The sequence below is a fragment of the Schistocerca cancellata genome, chromosome 3 (genome assembly GCF_023864275.1).
Source record: "Schistocerca cancellata isolate TAMUIC-IGC-003103 chromosome 3, iqSchCanc2.1, whole genome shotgun sequence".
Lineage (NCBI taxonomy): Eukaryota > Metazoa > Arthropoda > Insecta > Orthoptera > Acrididae > Schistocerca > Schistocerca cancellata.
This window is the reverse complement of record NC_064628.1, coordinates 601,958,996-601,977,898: the sequence shown is the minus strand read 5'-3', so window position 1 is coordinate 601,977,898 and position 18,903 is coordinate 601,958,996. Positions and strand designations below refer to the sequence as shown.

General features: G+C 40.8%; 1 protein-coding gene across 3 annotated transcripts in view; it reads right to left on the bottom strand.

Moving 5' to 3' along the window:
- The window catches only part of LOC126175499 (venom carboxylesterase-6-like), a 158,008-nt gene that overhangs the window by 57,066 nt on the left and 82,039 nt on the right, over positions 1-18,903 (bottom strand). The window lies entirely within an intron of this gene.

Here is an 18,903-nt window from a genome sequence, read left to right as displayed (position 1 = left end):
TAAAGTCTTTTCCACACTCATCTCAATGTTATTTACAACAATGGACAAATAGTTATCCAAAAAACTGCTACCCCATTGTCAGAATATAAAATACAATGATGTAAAATGAGCTGCACTGACAGTAGAACAACGTAATGTGTGAGTAGTTAGGTATACCACTTAAATGATTTCAAGAAAATCTCAAGAAAGCTTTAATGTGTCTGTGATTTACCGATGTGTTGTGACACTGCGCACGAGATGGCGACAGTCATGTGGTTAGCGTTCAAGCTCCATAATTGGTGGATCATTGAATCAAGTCATGCTCTCTTCTTCTCTTTTTAACAACAGTTGTATTATTCCATACACATTATGTTTGAAAGGTGATATGATGAAAAGACATGTATTTGCATGAACTTTTACTGATTTTCCAATATTATTATGTTTGTTGCTAATTTTTACTATCACAACAAATAATATAATTATGGACAAGTAAACCTTCAAAAACACACAGTTTTACTGAAAACATATGCCTATCGTGATTTCCGAAATCCCTATACCTGCAATTGGGTAAGTGCTGAGAAATGTTTTGCACCTCAGTGCTTTGACATGCAGACATAGGTTTCAAGAAGAAGGCACTGGTTTGTAAAGTCCAACTTAAACACTAGAAGAAGAGAAGAAGTCGTGTGACTAGGGCCTCCCGTCAGGTAGACAGTTCGCCGGGTGAAAGTCTTTTGATTTGACGCCACTTCCGCGACTTGGGTGAACAACTTAAACACTGATAAATAACTTTATTCAATAATACAATGAGTTACAATACAGCAGAATATGAGGGTAATGTACGAACAACTGTCAGAAGTGTTTTCAACATTGCAAGTTGTAGGATGATGTTTCTCATATAGACACAGAAAATGAAATAAATGGCAACAACTACATTGAATGAACACAATTTTCCCCACGTGCACAGGGAATCCTTGGAATTTCTGGGGAAAAATGAAGCTCACTGACATTTTGAAAAATTTCTCTTTCTTCTGAAATTTTGGATGCAAACCATGTTTAATACAACATTTTCATAAATATTGGTGCTGAATATTGGCACTTTATGACTGAAAGTATTTTAATAGCATCTTCATGAGAAGCAATTTCTCATTCATTTTCAAATACAAACAAGTTTGAAAGCACTTGATAAAGTTTTTAACTTACCTTTAGAAATAAAAGTTGCATAATATCTGTTGTAGTAATAAAATATAGGAAACAGCCAAATAACAATGGAAATTCAATAAAAGTTCTTGCAAATACATGTGTCTTTCCATCACATCACATTTCAAATGTAGTATGTATGTGTGGCATCGATATAAACATCGACCCCCAAATGAGGTCTCCCTCTCCCTCTCCCTCTCCCTCTCCCTCTCCCTCTCCCTCTCCCTCTCCCTCTCCCTCTCCCTCTCCCTCTCCCTCTCCCTCTCCCTCTCCCTCTCCCTCTCCCTCTCCCTCTCCCTCTCCCTCTCCCTCTCCCTCTCCCTCTCCCTCTCCCTCCACTCACGCACTCACAAGCTCTTTGAACAAAACGTTTGAGAGGATGCAGTCTGTTTATGTGACTTCTTGTCTATACATGTGTAGATGCTTGTACTTAAATATACATCTGTACCGAAATATAAAGTGGAAGTGAAAGTTCCTGACAGATTAAAACTGTGTGTCGGACCAAGACTCGAACTTGGTCCAGCACACAGTTTTAATCTGCCAGGAAGTTTCAAATCAGCGCACACTCCGCTGTAGAGTGAAAATTTCATTCCATAAAGTGGAAGTGTTTGATTTTGGTATAGTAAACCTCCACATTCCCACAGTGGTGACCCCATTATGAATTCTGAGTACATTTCGTGTCTCCCGCACTAGTTAATTGTGCTACAAGTGATTGTTCGCCGCCATGATTTCTCCACACAACACTTTCCTCATGGATTTGGAATCTCAAACGAACTCTCTGGATGAATTCATCACATGTCCTGCGACTGAATTTTCTCTGGCTGACTACAATCTATGTACTACACCCATGTCACATGAGCTGTTTGTCTCACCACAACGGCTGTTTGCTACGCCTCAGGCCAGCACAATGGACTCAAGATTTGTATCACTGGATTGTGGTCGTCACTGTGTGCAGTCTAACTCAGATGATATTCAGAACAGCGGTTCTTGTGATTGTAATCCGAACGCACAGGTTAAGTTGCCTCTGCAGCTGGACATTCATTCACAGCATGCTCCCACAACCGTTATTGTGGTGCCGTGTGCAAGGCTGCCATTCTGCAACAAGTGAAATGTTTCAATCAGCCATCCTCTGAACCTGTTCTGACTCCCACAAATACTAGCCTAGGACATATCATCATTAACAGTGCACCACAGGCATTCCCCAGGACTTCTTCACAGGTGGTTGACCGTAATAGCACAACAAACTTTCTCGCCACTGTGTGTCACAGACTTTAATTCACGTCACGCACATTCACAATCCGCCCTCCCTCTATCACCCCTGCCCGCACAGAGGGTTCCAGTTCCTGCCATAAACCTGCTCACCATTTCCACAGCAACAGCTCTGCCTGTGCGATGGCTTTCCGCTTTTTCTCCGAAGTTGGACATTTCATCATGATGCCCCTGGCTGGCATATCAGTTTTAGGGACCCCGGCTCCTGCTGCCCTTCCATCTATTTGTTCCACAGTACCGACCATGCCTGCCACGACGGCCTTCAGCAACGCAACAGATATGCTCAGTGATCGCACACATGGCAGTTGTGACAAACGTATTTTTGGACCTATACCCCCCCCCCCCCCCCCTCCGTCGTTACTTTAGTTTTCTCCATGGGCCGCCTGTGCCTCCCACACTGGACCGCCGTGCTACCATTCCCTGGCCAGAACAGGATTTCGTGGCTCACAAAGACAATATGATGTTCATGGAGGTTCATAATTCTCATCTGTCCCCTCCCACTGGGCACCTACCAAAGTTACCACCCCTGTCAGAAGATAGCCCTGTGTCATGGTTCACTTTGGTAGAGCACATTTGTGAGCTACACCACGTTTCCGATAACAACTCCAGGTTCCTGTGCCTCATGACACCTTCATGACCATTCAAACCTAATCTGTGACCTGCTCCTCTCTCCGCCACTGGCCCCGAAGTATGACTTTGCCTGTAAGATGGATTACTGAGCTCCTCACCTGTTCCCCCAGGAGCTCATCCTAAAAATTTTATATGGAGAACATCCTGGGGACTGGACACCATCTCAACTCTGGCGCCGCATACTGTTGCTGCCCAACGAGTAAACGATGTCAGATGTAATGCTCCAGGTGGTGTGGTCTGCTAAGCTACCCACTGACCACCAGATACACCAGCTACCACATTTCTTCCAGTCAATCGGATCACGTTTACGGATCGCCAATCAATTGTACTCTCTCCTGTGACAGTACCAGCCTCCGTGTGCTCTGCCACAGGTTGATACACCTGCACCAGAGATTCGCCTGTTTGCTGATAGGGGCAGTGCCCATTCCATCACTGTCCTCCATGACGCTTTGCGGCCTGTGCTCACATTCCCACTCTCCAGATCGTGCACACCCTATACACCCCATACGTGCCAGTATATCTACCCAAAGCAATTGATGACGACAAGCTGCCCCTCTTGCTAAGTCTCGGCCTCCACCATGCCCTGATCACCCATACTGCTGGTATCACAAGGCCTTCGGCGACACAGCACAGAAGTGTATATCGCCTTGCCAGCACCCAAACACCACCTGCAGGGCACAGTAGACATCAAACCCTGTATCACAATCCTTGTGTTTCCCCTGGACTTTTTACACAGCAGACGGACGAGCCAATCCTAAGAATGAATTTCTTGTCACACAACAAACTTTCTCTGAATGTTGTTTAGGACACAGTGCTGCACCACCCTATGAACATACACATACAGTGTGCTCGCCTTTCAATTTCCCACTCAAATGTCCTTGCGGCAAATAGTTTGCTGCACGAGTGTTCCACCATCGCGGGTGGCATTCTCAGGAGTGTCGACATTTTACTGTTGGAGTACAAGTCTGTGATGAAGTCCCTAAGGATAATGACGAGCTCCAATGTCTCGTTTCGCTCACCTCCAGCAAGTTCCCCCCTGTCCACATTCAGCAGCAGAAACTGCAAATCACGACATCAGTGACAGGACAAGTTTCTTCCATCGGCTCCAGCCCAGTTGCTTCTCAGGACAGTCCTACAAAACATTTTGCGTGTAATGAACTGGTTTCTGCAGCAGGTGCACCACCAATACAGTGCTGTCCCTCCCTGTGTCATGTTTACCAGTCAGTGTGCCAGAACGTCAACCCAGCACTCACACATGCAACACGCCCACCACCTCTGCGCAGACCAACTTGCCGCATGTTGATAAACAATACCCCTCTCCCGTGCACCAGCCACATGACTCAGTCGACACCTCTGTTTCTCACGACACCCAGCGCAACTTGTGCCCGTGCCGGTTTCCGCGCACACTAGTGACAGTCTACATTCACCATGCATTCCCACTCACCATGCGCTGCGCTCGCTGTCAGTCTGCCGGCATTCGCACACATCAAGCGCACGAGCCAAACATGTCCTTGGGCACTGCCATTCCCTACTCACTTCACTTCAGTGGTGGTCAGGAACCCCCTTGTGTGCAGCATTCATTATTCTCCATTATTCAGCACATAAGATAGTTACTACTGATGGCCCTCCTACCTGGCATAAAGTCAAATGCCTCAACCCTACTAAATTGCATGAGGCATGACAGCAAATTAATGATCTGTTAGCTGCAGGTTTACTACAGCCGTCTGACAGTAATTGGTCATTACCTATTTACCTTGTTACCAAACACGATGGTTCATTTTGTATATGTGGGGACTTCAGGCATTTAAATGTGAGGACCACAATATACAATTACTCAGTGCCGAACATCAATGATTTCACCCACATTTTATCGGATGCTTCCATCTTCAGTGTAATTGACTGTAAACGCACCTGCCACCAGATACCCATGCACCGAAGGATATACCCCAAGACTGCAATTATCACACTGCTAGGTTTGTTCCAGTACCATCACATGCAGTTTGGCCTTAATAATGCTGCCCAGATGCAGCAACGATTTATTGACTCCATCCTACAAAAGTTTGAGTCTTGTTTAATGTACCTGGATGACATACTCGTTTTCAGTAAGACAGCTGAGGAACACGGGCATTACTTATCTATGGTACTGAAGACCCTAAGAGTTGAACGGTCTACAAGTCAACAAAGGTACGTTACAATTACGGCAGATGTCTAACCTTCCTCGGATACGCAATATCTGTGGACGGTATACAACCTCCAAAAGTTCACGTGCAGGCAATCTCATCTATGTACCTCCTTTTGACTTACAAAGGACTGCACTGATTCCTCAGCACCATCAACTACTTTCCCTCATCGGCTGCAGTACAAGCTCCTCTCACAGATGCACTGGCAGGCAAGCAAACCTCAGGACTATGAATCATCCGTTGGACCGACCACATGCTCTAAGCCTTCAGGGTAATAAAGGTTTCCCTGGCCTGGGCTGCAACACTCTCCCACTTGGACCCCTTGGCTGAACTATTCATTGCTTCAGACACTATTGACACAGCAGTGGGAGCTGTCCGTCAACAATACTCCAGCGACAACATCTCACCCCTGCACCTTCTATAAAAATCTATCTGCCACACAGAAGAAATACTCCGCCTTCGACAGATAGTTCCTGTCCATCTAAGAGGCTGTTGAATGTTTCTGTCCTGATGTTGAAAGATGCTGTTCTAACACTCCTTGCGGACCCGACCACCTTGCTCATGTTCACCAAGGCACTATTCTCCAGCATTGCCACCGAGGTCTGGTGCGATTCTTCAACTGGGGTCTTATGTCCAGTGTTACTGGCTCCCTTATGCATAAAGTTTTCAATGCCTTACACAACATCACACACCTGGGCATTTGTGCCTCTGCCCGGCTCATTACCAAGCAATTTATCTGGAAAGATATCAAAACAGACTGCCAGACGTGGGCTCACAATTGTTCCCTTGCCAGCACAACAAAGTCGGCCGCCATACTGTCCGTCCGTGCCTGAAGCATTCTGGAGGAATGCGAAATTTGGCGGGGCGGGGGGGGGGGGGACTTGAAAGATCAAGTTGCTGCCACTCATACCTCACCTGTCTTTCAACATCTTTGCCTCTTTACTTCCACCTCGACTGACATCTCTGCCCAAACTCTTTGCCTTTACAAATGTCTGCTTGTGTCTGTGTATGTGCAGATGGGTGTGTGTGTGTGTGTGTGTGTGTGTGTGTGTGTGTACGCGCGCACGTGCGCGCGCGAGTGTATACCTGTCCTCTTTTTTCCCCCCTAAGGTAAGTCTTTCCGCTCCCGGGATTGGAATGACTCCTTACCCTCTCCCTTAAAACCCACATCCTTTCATCTTTCCCTCTCCTTCCCTCTTTCCTGATGAAGCAACCGTTGGTTGCAAAAGCTTAAATTTTGTGTGTATGTTTTTGTGTATCGACCTGCCAGCGCTTTTGTTTGGTAAGTCACATCATCTTTGTTTTTAGATATACAGTACAGAATGTGTTTAAAATGATAATTCCAATGTAATGGAGATTGTTTTCAATAATAAAGCATTTCAAAATGTTTGCATACCATGCTGGAACCATAGTAAAATCCTCAAGGTCTCTGCCTGTTCCATGTATGCTTCTTACTCAACAGTCATTTTATGAACTCTGCTAGCTTTAAGTATACATTAATTGCTCCTACAGTTTCTTGTCCAGAGACTGGACTAAATGTTTCACAATAGTTAATGAATCCACATTGATTGCAGCCTTGAACAACTAGTCGAGCTTAACAACAATAGAATTCCACGTCAGATTTTCCTTTTTCTGGGTACAGGGTGAGGGATATAGTTTTTGGGTTCATCTACCTCTGATAAATATTTAATCAAATAATTACATGTCACACTTTCACCCAGTTTTGAAGTTAAGACCGTGTGTTTCAGATCCACTTCCTTCAGGTGTATGTCCTACTTTATTGCCAGTTCTCATTCATCACATCAATTTTCTAAAAAAATCTCTGCTCAGCACATTAACTGAAGATGTGTGTTGATCTGATACTGACGGACTTTCTCTTGTCTAAATATTGTCTGGGATTTTCTAGTAATTTCTAACTCCGAAGAGATTTCTTTTTCACTGAATGACATGTCTAAGTTTCTATCTAGAGGTGAAAAACTATTAACATTTCCAGTAGAACCAATGAAAGTTGCTTGTTGTCCTTTTACATTTCACTTCTTACAACACTTTTTTTGAACAAAGAATGGAAAATCCAGGATGGAATGTAACAATATTATGAAAAGGAAAGTTGCTACTCACCATATGGTGGAGATGCTGAGCAACATTTCCACTATATGGTGAGTAGCAACTTTCCTTTTCATAATATTGTTGCCTTTTTTGAACATGCACATGCCATTTGGTCCAAAATACCAATTTCTCAATTTCTATGGAATCTTTTCATAAAGACTGCTTTCCCCTGTTTGACTGACACTTCAAAATCTAACTATCATATATATTATATCGCTTTGGAACTGGTCTAATTTGGCACTGTCATTCAATAACATTAGAAGGGAAAACTGTCTGGGTTGATTGCAGAAAACTTAAGGGGGGACACTGTCACAAGTGGTAAAATACCAGTGGTCACAGGTGTCAGAGGGATGCCTTTTTTAGGATAGGGAAGGGGGAAAGAAAACGAGTTTTAAGAGAGATTGGCAGACACACTCAGTTTGAGAAAACAGATGAACAGGAGTCAGATTGTATCACACACCCTCCATTTAAACAATGTTTAACAGAAAGTAATCAGAAACTGCCAGTTCATCTTTGCCAAAGCAGTTACAATCCCATTAGTATGCAGTATCAGTTATCTTTATTACACCAGAACATTCCGGGACTTAGAAATAAAGTTGATGAACTACTCATTTGTATTGATGAAATGAATTCATCTAACCAAATTGACATAATCTGCCTCTCTGAACATCAAGTGACCACTGATATAGATATGTTAGACATTTCAGGATTCAAGCTAGCTTCCTACTTCTGCAGAGTAGATATGGATGGAGGAGTTGCCACATTTATCAAAAACTGCCATAAATTCAAGAACATTGACATTAATAAATTCTGTTTAGAGCAGCATCTAGAAGCATGTGCAACAGAAGTAAAGTTCCATAACAGATCCTATATAATAGTAACTAGTTAACGAGTACCTGCAGGAAATTATAATCTATTCTTAGATCATCTAGAAGCTCTTTTGGGTTATTTAACAGGAAGAAACAAAGAAATTTTGATTGCTGGTGACTTTAATACAGATTTTCTAATGCAATCTTCCAGTAAACATTCACTGCAGTTAGTAATGTTGTCTTTCAATCTAACTCACCCTGTAAACTTTCCAACTAGGATCACTAAATCCTCAAGGACAGCCATTGATAACATTTTTATAGACAAATCAAAGGAACAAAATCATATCATAAAGCCTGTTATAAATGGACTATCAGATCATGACATGCAGCTCCTTGTTTTAAATGTAAATTCTAAGCAGATTATCAAGACTGCTAAATCTGAGTACAGGAGAGTAGTCAATCAATCAAAAATTGAGTGTTTTAGAAAACTGCTCAAAGATATGAACTGGAAAGATGTTTATAGTACTCATGACATGAATGAAAAACATAACACATTCATGAACAATGTCAGTACCATGTTTGAAAACTGTTTTCCTCTAAAAGTTACTCAAATTAAACAGAAGTCTATAATAAAACCATGGATTACACAAGGAATAAAGATTTCCTGTAAGACAAAAAGGAAAATGTACCTGTTGACCAAGAATAGCTCCAATGCTGATGATTTAGCTAAATACAAGGAATACTGTAAAATATTAAAAAAAAGTAATTCAGACGTCTAAACAAATGCACTACGAGAAGAAGATAGCAATGTCAGGGAACAAAATAAAAACAATATGGGATATAGTGAAAGAGCAGACTAGTAGAACCAGAAAGGAACGGGAGCAAATAGCACTAAGGGGCTAATGACACATTAGTAACTGATGGCATAGTGTGGCAAATCTATTTAACAAGTACTTTATATCCGTTACTGATAGAATGGGACTTTCAGGATCAGTAAATAATGCCCTTGAATATCTGAAACTAGCCTTCACAAATAGCTTCAAGTACATGAATATATCACTCACTTCAGCAAAAGAAATAACTTCCATAATAAAATCTTTAAAAACAAAGCATTCTAGTGGGTACGGTGAAATATCAACAAAGTTAATTAAGGCATGTTCTTGTGAGTTTAGTACAATTCTAAGTCACTTGTGTAACCAGTCAATTATAACTGGGACATTTCCTGACTGGCTAAAATATGCAGAGTCTCTATTCAAGAAAGGGGATAAAGAGATACCATCAAACTACAGACAGATTTCACTTTTGCCAGCATTCTCAAAAATTTTAGAAAAAGTAATGTACAGGCAGCTGCTCAACCATCTGACCACAAATAACATATTATCAAGAACACAGTTTGGATTTCTGAAGGGTTCTGATATCGAGAAGGCTATTTACACCTATAGTGAAAATGTACTTAATTCATTAAATAACAAATTACAAGCAGCAGGTATTTTCTGTGATTTGTCAAAGGCATTTGATTGTGTGAACCACAACATCCTTTTAAGTAAATTAGACTTCTATGGTGTCACGGGCAGTGCTGCAAAATGGTTCAAGTCATACCTCACTAACAGGAAACAAAGGGTGTCAGTGCAAGGGACTAGTGAATTAAGTCATCAGTCATCATCAGAATGGGAAGAAATTACATGTGGTGTCCCACAAGGATCCATCTTAGGGCCATTGCTTTTTCTTGTGTACATTAATGATCTCTCATCAGTTACACTGCCAGAAGCAGAGTTCGTTTTATTTGCAGATGACACAAGTATTGCAATAAATAGTATGTCGTGTGTAGTTCTAGAAAGATCTGCTAATGATATTTTCATGGATATTAATAAATGGTTTAAAGCCAACTCACTGACATTAAACTTCGAAAAGACTATATGCAATTCAGAACCTGTAAGAGGTTTCCACCCAGCATATGCATAAAGTACGAGAAGAGCAGATAATAGAGGTTGACAGTCTTAAATTCCTGGGATTACAACTTGATAATAAATTCAGTTGGGAAGAGCACACCACAGAACTGCAGAAACGCCTTAACAAATCTGTATTTGCAATTCGAGTGTTAGCAGACATAGGCGACATCAAAATGAAAAAGCTTGCATACTTTGCCTACTTTGATTCCATAATGCCATATGGTATAATATTTTGGGGTAACTCTTCAAGTCAAACAAAAGTTTTCAGAGTCCAAAAGCGTGTAATACGTATTATTTGTGGAGTAAATTCACGGACATCCTGTAGAAACCTCTTCAAAGAACTGGGTATACTAACTACTGCCTCATTATATTTACTTATTAATGAAATTTGTCCTAAATAATATATCTCTTTTTCAAATAAACAGCTCAGTTCATACATACAATACCAGGAATAAAAATGATCTGCACAAGGACTTAAAAACACTTACTTTAGTTCAAAAAGGGGTCCACTACTCAGGAACACTCATCTTCAATAATTTGCCAGTGAACATAAAAAATTTAGTTACATATAAAGATCAGTTTAAAAGGAGCCTGAAAGACTTACTAATGGCCAACTCCTACTCTATTGACGAATTTTTTAATAGAAACAAATGATGTATTGTATATATTAATACTATTAGTATTGTTATTTCAGCTTAAAAAAATAAAAAAAATAAATAAATAAAATAAATTTTGACATGTTCCACATCCACAAGGATCTCCTCAGCACGGATCTATGGAACTAAAAACTAATCTAATCTACAAAAGTAAGAGAAGATACTGAAACACATTCCTTGCAGTAATTACAAGTGAAAAGAATGTTATATGGAAAACATGCTAATTTCATCATATAAACATTCATTTATATCAAAATTAATACAGTTAACATTGAAAGAAGTGTTCTCTCTAGTCCATCTGAATTATATATTTAGTCTCAGATTATAAAAATAAAAAACAGCATTACAGAAGTAAGTATTTCAGGTTTTCGAACACCTTTCATTCCTGAAACAATTTATTTTTTGTATGGTAATTTGGAAACTCTATTACACAAAAATAAACACTGCATTCCACACATCACCACCCATCTTCTCCTTACCAATCCTTTCATCCACTGATCTGAACAGACTTAGCAGTAACAAGCTGCATTTGCTTTGAAGTAGGTAGAACCTCTGCTCTTTTTTGAAACAGTCTCTCTCACAATGTCCACTGAATCAACTAGGTATAAATTTTTTACCTATTTCTATTTTTATACAGGTCTCCAGTTTATCTTTATCATGTACATATAACTTTTTGTCCGGGAGCAAAAACAAATAAACAAAAAAGGTAGCAAACAAATGTTTAACTTGAATGAAATATTCACTCTGCAGCAGTGTGTGCACAGATATGGAAATTCCTGGTAGATTAAAACTGCGTGCCGGACAGACCCAAAACTTGGGACCATTGCCAAACACTGGCAAATACTCTCCCTGTTGAGTAACCCAAGCATGACTCACAACCCATCTTCACAGCTTTACTTCTGCCAGCATATCTCCTACCTTCCAAACTTCACATAAGCTCTCCTGCAAAACTTGCAAGACTAGCACACCTGAAGAAGGAATATTGTAGAGACATGGTTTAGCCACAGCCTGGGGGATCTTTCCAGGATGAAATTTTCACTCTGGAGTCAAGTGTGCACTGGTATGAAACTATGGGCAGGATAGAGACTTGAACTCGGGACTTTTGCCTTTTACAGGCAAGTGCTCTATCAAATGAGCTCCCCTCACGGCATTACTTCCGCCAGTACGTCATCTCCTACCTTCCAAACTTCACAGTAGCTCTCCTACAAAACTCTACAGGGTGCAACAAAAAGTTATATGCAGTCAGAGCTGTGAATTCTGCAGTGTAGCTGGCCTGACAGCTGATAATGTGAAACGGCAAAGAGAAAGGCTGCCTTGAGTCTGTGCTCTGCTATTTAAAGTTGATTCTACTGACCACTCATCAAGGTGAATGCTGCCTCTGGGTTACACTTTTTCCAAGCAAGTCAAAAAATGTAGCTGTCAAAACCTATTTTATTCAACTTCAGTTTTTCCAACCAACATTAAAAATAAGAACCATGGATGAATGCAATAATTTCATTTACATGATCAGGTGTATGGTTTTGTAACAAAGTGTTATAAATCAATGTGGAATAACTGTTATTTTGGAGTTTGTTCCTTGTCTCTCCATTCACTGTATAATAAAGTGGCACTTTACACTGGTTATTTTTGTAGATATCCAATAGGGTTTTCTCAATCATTCTGAATTTTCTTATTACATATTTTTACCTTCATTGTCAGCCTATCATTGGAATAAAATAAATTTTTGTAATATTTTACACCTACCCATTGCTTATCTTGGATGTAATCATGTGATGATACAATTTCAGCTTGTTGAATAAAAAGGTAACCTCTATTTTCATTTGAATAATATCAAAAGATTACATACATTACTGAAATTTGGGCACTGATGGCCATCAAAATAATCTAAATAGTTGAGATACAATTAGTTTTGTATTCTTCCCCTGTGACATGTTTCATGCTCACCAAATCAATTACATAAGAAAGTAGAAATTTTAGAATTTTTCCCCTTCTTGAATGAATTTATGTTAACACTAAAGACTGTTGCTAGATCACATGTTTACTAGGCTTCACTTTAGGTTTATCCCAATCCAAACATACCATGGAAGTGACACACAACTTCATTTATTGTCCAACTGAAAACTGCTTTTACATTTTTTCACATACAAGTTAAAGATTGGCCTCACTTTAAGAAATGGATGCAACTTTCCTTCAACTATTGCCATAAAGTAGCACTGCCCTTGAAATGTAGAGAGTAGAGTTATTACACACAATCTATGACAACTAAATTTAATATCAAAACCAAACTGAAAAAAAAAGGGTAAATGGACCAGTTTTACTCCACAGTGCTGTACTGGGTAATCATCTAATGGAGGTGACAGGTCCTTTGCCTTTATCCAGCCTTTTAACTCACTTATCTAGCCAGGTACACAGGAGTTGAACAAAAATATGGAAAAATATGAAAAGCAACCCAAGGTGAGGTCTAATATGAGTATTGTGTAGGAAACCTGTTATTCAACACAGCTCCCACTTGTTCCAGAATTGATAAATACAGGGCCCGTATGATTCCTGCAAAATATGGACAAGTTCAGGTAACAATTACAGAGATGTGGATAACAATCACACACCTTTCTCTCCAAAGTAGACCACAAAGGTTTAATATTATTGAATTCTAGTGATCGTTGTGATCAGGGGAGATGCAAAAATTCATTCTCATGCTCAGAACAGCGGTCCCGGATAATGGAAGCTGTGCAGACAGGGGCCCTGTTGTCTTTGAACAAAGCACCAACATTTCAAAACAAACATTGTCCCATGGGCTGGACCTGATCAGCCAGTATCATCAAATAATCCTTGGCGGTAATGTGACCTTGCAGAGCCTCATGATATGGCTTACCAAATCATCACTGAACTCTATCACGTTTCACTCTTGTTGTTTGATTTTGGTTCTTATTATTTTATATTTTATGCTTTTATAATTTTAGCTTTTTGGTTAAGATACCAATATCCAGAAGCGGGAAAAAATTTCAAACTCAACTGATCTGACCAAATGACCTCCTTCCATTTCTGCATAGTCCAGGATTTATGGTATTGGCAATGTTTTCCTCTTACAAGCAATTGCATCACTGATGAGTGGTTTTTGGAATCCAGCTTTCCCTGCAATTCCGTGCTTGTGGAGCTCCCTTCATGTTGTTTTGGTGCCGACAGGGTTTGCGAGTTCGACATTCAGTTCTGATAACTCAACACACATCTGCATCCACAGCGTGACTTGCAGATGACATTTTTCCACATTCCTTGTACACAGTATTAATCTTCATTACAATGCCTCTCGAAACACCAATCACTTTGGCTCCCTTTGTTATGGAGCACCCACAATTTGCCCATGTTTGAATTCACTTAGGTCCAACACAATGTAATCACAGATACTTTTAACACTGTTCTGACCATGTCTGACATTTGCAACATACTGAGAATATTGCACGGGTGCTGTAGTAGTCAAATACAACAGTGCAACCTGCAGGCTTCACTAACACCAGCATTTAGGTTCTAGCATGCCTTTTTATGGCATTTTCATATTTTTATTCAACATTTTAAGTGACACTTATAGTTTAATGTGGACTCTTAATCAATTTGCAACTTAGCATTTTTTATGCATTGTCAAATTGTTCCATAGATGAAAGAATGCTTAGTAACAGAAAAAAATTCTGTGTTCAGTTGGAGATCAATTAGACCTTTGGATTTATAGTGCAACAGTTCCCCATAGAGCCACCATGGAACCACATAAATCATCATCAAACTTTACACTGTTTAACTTCTTTTGTCTAATTCACAGACATCTCAGTTACTGTGAGGGGCATTCACTCTTGGCAGATTTGCAGTGAAACAATGGAAGACACATTAGCCTCTGTAACACAACATTTCTTAGGTTTGTTAACTGGAATTAACATCTTCAATGAAATTCTTCAGGGTATCAGACCGCATCGTCATAATTTAAAATGCGCCAACGTTTCGGCCAGCGTTGCAGCTAGCCTTCATCAGGGCCTTATGTTAAACTGCTAAATGAAACACACTTGGTTCCTTAAATAGCTGCACGAGAAAACCGTGTCATTACTTGATTGGCTGTAGGAGGAGGAGGAGGAGGAGGGGTGAAAGGTATGCTTTATTGGTGTTTCCTTTATTATCTGTCATTGGTTGAAATAGCTGTTTTCTATTGGTCTTTATATTAATCCACCCCATTGGAGGAGATGGATGAATAGCGAACAGGTGATGGCTGTGACGTCACACTGTTTACATGCTGTCCAGAAGCCGGTTGCGGAGTGCCATTGCTTTCTGTGCTCGCGACCACTACTGCGGCTCTCCGCGTGTCTGCGTGGGCCGCCACGTCTCTGCCGCCGGTCCGTAGCCCTGCTATTGCAGGCAGCCAAGACCTCAGAAGCTTGTACCTGTCCTCTCTATTCATGTTGGCGGGTCTTTTGGCTATTTCTATCGCCTCTCTAACGTTGGCGCATTTTAAATTATGACGATGCGGTCTGATACCCTGAAGAATTTTATTTAAGATGACAACGGCCGCGGAAGCCTATGCTTACATGGAATTAACATCTTGAAAAAACAGTCTAAGATGTTAACTCTGGCCTTATAATACCATTTTTGATGAATTTCTGGCTGTGGATGAACAAAATAACAAACCTCCATCAAGTGCTGCTGTCACTAAAGACACATTCCTTCTAGAAGTGGACATATATAACAAATTTGACAACAAACATGAATGTCGTTGATGTTTTATCAAAGCTCTGAAATTAATTCCTCTCCAATATAATTCGTTATGAATGATATGGCATGAACTTCAACTACTGTTGTAAAAACGAGAATAGTTGCAAACCATTCTCAACACAAAGGATAAAATGATTAGTGGACCTAAATTAAAAACTGGAATGTTGATATGGAGGTCAGCATTCAGAAACTTGCCAATAAGTTCTCGATCTCTGGGAACACTGACAGCAATAGATGCATTACCTTAAAAATTTTGCCTTCTCTTAATCTTCAGCAATCCTTTCCTAATATAGCCTTTTCCATGACTATTGAACTATTTAAAATTTATCGTGATCGCCTCTAACTTCTAATGCATACAGTGTATCCTGAACTACCCCCTGCTGTCGTTACTTTTCAACAGATGTTTAAACAGGTATGCGAGTTCCCAGTGCCTGCTGATTTTTATGCACCGAACTAGCTGGTTTAAAACTTCTGAACAGTACCTGTGCACGTCGCCAGATAGTTTCAACTGGAACACTTTAACCGTAGCACGCATAAAACTACACCTTCGAAATGACAATGTGATTCTCTGGGTTATAAGATATTTTTGAAATTAAAAACCATATTTACAATTTGTTTTATTTGTGGTTCAAGTTCAAAGTAATTTTAACCACAAATCTTGAGTTGTTTTGCTTGCAACCATCAAGAGACATTATCTTAGCTTCTAATGTTTTAATGACAGTCTGGCTTGGCAATCAATAAACTACAATAATGCACCATTCCACTTTATTTCTACAAATGATTTAAAAGCTGGGCCTACTTCAGCACCACCTTCCAGATAAAATCAAAACCAACAGAAAAAAAGCTTCTATCAGTGCCTTGCTTAAAAACTCTCACTGAAAAGTGGGCTACATCTACCTCATTCCACTCTCCTCATCACCACTAAAAAAATTCCAACAATTTTGGCATGGGAACATACGCGCACTCTTTTTAATGTGCATCTTACCTCTCACTCACACAAGCTCCACTAACTGTAACCTGCTCACACCCACTAGTCCACTGCTGTAAGTTGCTCATACCCTTCTGCTCTCAGTCATTGTCATATACCCTGTCCATCATCCACTTCCACTTTCTCTGTTTCTTTATTCCTTCCACCCTGGCACTTTTCCCACTACTGTTCTGTCACTGTCAACAATGTTCCACTGCCACTGTGTCCCTATCTTTCTCTCGCACATTCTCCTTGGCTCTTTCTACAACACAACCACTGTCTATAATCTTCCAGTACTTATTAACTTTCTGTCTCTTTTCCACTGCCAATGTCTCCTTCTCTATTGGCACAAAGAAACATGTACATGTTTGTGTGCCAAAATTTTTAAAGCTGCTGTAGAAGGTAGAATGAGGCAGCTGGTAGCCCAGTTTTCAGTCAGAGTCTTTTAAACAGGAGCTTATATTTTTTCAGAGAAAATTCTGCACTGGCTGTATGAATGATTTTTATTAAATCTGCAACCGGTTTCACACCACTTATCGGTGCATCCTCAGGCAATCTGTACAAAAAATACTATAATAAGAGCTCATATAAGCTATTTGGTCCCCCAATTTTGAGGTGTAAATTAAAATTTTAAATAGCTAGTTGTTTGAATGAAACAAGAAAGTACTCAGATATGCTATTTATAACATAGTAACATTGAACATTGCCCTGTAGCCACTACCCACCATTCACGTCCAATATACCGTCATCTGGTGAAAGTGGTAATTAAAATTTAGAAATCTTTTTTAAAAATTTAAGGAGCACATCAGCGAATCAGGCTCAAAATCGGCCGTAGGTGCGCATTTGCGGGAAACAGGTCACCATATCACCGGTATCCAGAACAACATGCAGGTGTTACACTTTCAAAGTAAGGGCAACGCACTCAATGTTTTGGAAAAGGTTTAGATCTTCAGAGTTCTGAAGAAATCCCCTCGCTCCTCACTTAACGCCCAGACCAATATGAAGCACAAGGGTCTTTTAGAAAATGTATGCGAGTACTTTCTTGTTTTATTCAAGAAACTGGCTTTTAAAAGTTTAATTTACACCTAAGAATCGGGGGGATCAAACAGTTCATATGGGCTCTTATTATATTATTTTTTGTACAGATTGCCTGAGGATGCACTGAGAAGTGGTGCAAAACTGGTCACAGATTTAATAAAAATCATTCATACAGCCAGTGCAGAATTTTCTTTGAAAAAATGTCAAAGCTTGGATGTGGTGGGGTTTTTTTTTTTTTTTTTTTTTTATATATATAACTTCAAATGACCTGACGTCATTTCACTGGCACGAATGAACTCTAGAACGCAATCGGCCGATCGCGTGTCATCTGCTAAAATTGATGATATATCAGGCGACAGCTGTAGACGGGCGCGTAACGGAGTAAAATACGGGCACTCAATTAAAAGGTGTCTTACCGTCCACAACTGAGAGCAGTGGGGACAGAGTGGGGGAGGATCGCCGCTTAAAAGATGTCTATGGCTAAAAAGACAGTGCCCTATCTGGAGTCTAGTTAAAATTACCTCCTCCCGACGACGCGTTCGGGAGGAAGAGGTCCAAGCACAAGGAAGAGTTTTCACGTCCCGCAATTTATTTTGGGGAAGTGTCGACCAGTGCACGTGCCATAAATGAACAACACGACGACATAAAACGCGCCGTAGATCGGCGACAGGAATCGATGGAATAGCTGGCCGAAGAAGAGAGACTGCAGCCTTGGCTGCAATATCGGCCGCCTCAGTTCCGCAGATACCAACGTGTCCCTGGAGCCAGAGGAACGCCACCGAGACGCCCCCCTGGTGGAGGAAGCGCAGACAGTCCTGAATCCGGTGGACCAGAGGGTGCACAGGGTAAAGAGCTTGGAGACTGAGGAGAGAGCTGAGAGAATCGGAGCAGATAACGTACTGTATCCGCTGATGGCGGCGGATGTAGTGGACAGCCCGGAGAACAGCGTAAAGCTCCGCAGTATAGACCGAACACTTGTCAGGAAGCCGAAAGTGATTTAGGGTGTCTCCAACAACATAGGCACTCCCTACACCTAACGATGTTTTCGAGCCATCGGTGTAAATAAATGTGGCTTCCGTCATTTGTGCACATAGAGCAGCAAATGCCCGACGATAAACAAGTGAAGGGGTACCATCCTTGGGAAATCGACAAAGGTCACGGAGCAGGCAGATCCAGGGACGGAGCCAAGGCGGTGCTGTACCCCAAGTTGTCAAGAAGGTTTTAGGAAAGCGGAAGGAAAGAGAATGGAGCAGTTGACGGAAGCGGACTCCCGGGGGTAGTAGGGAGGAGGGGCGGCCTGCATACCCTACATCAAAGGAGGCGTCGAAAAATATGTCATGGGCTGTATTAGCAGGCATGGAAGACAGATGGCTGGCA